The sequence below is a fragment of the Pinus tabuliformis genome, chromosome 4_1, assembly GCF_031772625.1.
Source record: "Pinus tabuliformis cultivar Carrire ecotype Pingquan chromosome 4_1, CPIR1, whole genome shotgun sequence".
In the NCBI taxonomy this organism is placed as follows: domain Eukaryota; kingdom Viridiplantae; phylum Streptophyta; class Pinopsida; order Pinales; family Pinaceae; genus Pinus; species Pinus tabuliformis.
The window spans coordinates 663,046,050-663,047,977 of NC_142303.1; the positions used below are offsets into that span (position 1 = coordinate 663,046,050).

General features: G+C 34.0%; 2 non-coding genes across 2 annotated transcripts; one reads left to right on the forward strand and one right to left on the reverse strand.

The window, feature by feature from the left end:
• Positions 1-226: 226 nt before the first annotated feature.
• TRNAL-UAG (transfer RNA leucine (anticodon UAG)) lies at positions 227-306 on the reverse strand. Its single transcript has one exon. It is a non-coding gene; the product is annotated as a tRNA-Leu (tRNA).
• A 1,124-nt stretch (positions 307-1,430) lies between these two features.
• TRNAA-UGC (transfer RNA alanine (anticodon UGC)) lies at positions 1,431-1,503 on the forward strand. Its single transcript has one exon. It is a non-coding gene; the product is annotated as a tRNA-Ala (tRNA).
• The last annotated feature ends 425 nt before the right edge of the window (positions 1,504-1,928 follow it).

Sequence of the window (1,928 nt, forward strand, 5' to 3'; positions counted from 1 at the left end):
ACTTTATTAAAGTAATGGAAACAGTGTTAAATGCAGAGAAACAATCATGGAGAAAATAACATATTACACGAGGTGAAGAATAACTTTATTAAAGTAATGGAAACAGTGTTAAATGCAGAGAAACAATCATGGAGAAAATATGAAACATTTGGTTAAAATTTATGAAAAACCGAAAACCCATTTGTAATCTCCCGAAATTATGGAAAGGCTTAAAATTTTGAAATTTTGACAGCTGTGGGATTTGAACCCACGCCCTTTCGGACCAGAGCCTAAATCTGGCGCCTTAGACCACTCGGCCAAACTGTCATATAGTTTAACAATTGTTTTATTTATGAATGTTAAATAAAAGCTACATGTTGGCGCAATGCAAGTTTCAAATCATCAGTTCTGTTAAATTAAAATTTGTATCTCCCAAGAATTCTATGTGGAGTAAAATGCCTAACTCAATGGGACTGTATCTCAAATGGTGGAGTACACATCCTGCATGGGAGTGGTACAGGGTTTGACACCTCGTATCTGCATTATTTAAATTTATTTTCACTTTTAATAAATTAGCCTCTCTATGAACCTAATTAGATTACTCGGCCCAATTGGATATTTAAATAATTGTGCCTATGAGGCTTTGGATTGAGGGTGAATGGGTGCATTGTTAAGGCACTCCTTGCAAAACGTCATTGGTTCAAATCCCTTGTGTGTGCTTATCTACCCAAAAATAACTGTACTTACTGCTAATTTCACCATTAAATTGGGACTTTGGATTGACGTTGAATGGGTGAATTGTTAAGGCACTCCTTGGGTCACTCATTCAAATCCTTTGTGGGTGCTTACCTACCTAAAAATAATTGTACTTACTACTAATTTCACCATTAAATTACAAACCTTTCCACCTTAAAAAAACATTTTTTCCAGAGTGAAAAAACTTTTTTGTATCATATTAAGTTAATATAAAACCTTAAAAAAACATACACTTCAAAAACTCAACTCAACTCATATTATTATGGGAAATTCCCATGCTTAAACTGCGATTGAAATTCCCATGCTTAAACTGCGATTTTTACATTTAAAGGTTTATACAAATCTGATAGCTGTGGGATTTGAACTCAAACATATTATTATGGGCAATTCGCATGCTTAAATTGCGATTTTTACATCTAAAGGTTTGTACAAATCTGATAGCTGTGGGATTTGAACCCACGCCCTTCAGGTACAAAGCCTAAATTTGGCGATTTAGACAAATAAGCCAAACTATCAAACTATCAGATAGTTGAATATTATTTATTATTTTAGTACCATCAAATTGTCAAATGTTTAAACAATTCTTTCGCTGCTATTGGTCAATTTCGATGCAAAAGCACGGTGCGATTGTTATGCACTCAAGCTATTTTCATATTATTTTCTCATATAGCGATTAATATAAAAGGATCACAAATGGGGATGTAGCTCAAACGGTAGAGCGCTCGCTTTGCATGCGAGAGGTACGGGGTTCGATACCCCGCATCTCCAGTGTACTTGTGTATTTGGTTAGCTCTGGTTTCAGAGTTGTATTTTCACGGTTAAGATTTTGCTCTCTTCATTGTCCTGTGCGTTTTGTTAAAGCGGGTTTCAGAACTGTTTCTTCACGGCAGCCCCTAACCAGCCATAATATAGGGTATTCAATGCACCAGGAGATGCAAGGCACATAGCCTGCTAACAGGCGAATTGCCTTTCCGTGCAGATTTTGCTTTTTTTATTTAATAGTTTATTAAAATATTTTTTTGTAAGTTATTTCACGTTGGAGATTTTGCTTTTTTTTAATTTAATAGTGTAAAATCATTTCTGCAAGTTATTTTGAGGGTTTGATTTACAAAAATTATATGGTTTTTTTTAGTAATTTATTAAAGTTATTTTGAGGATTTTATTTAGAAAAGTTATCTATTTGTATGGTAATT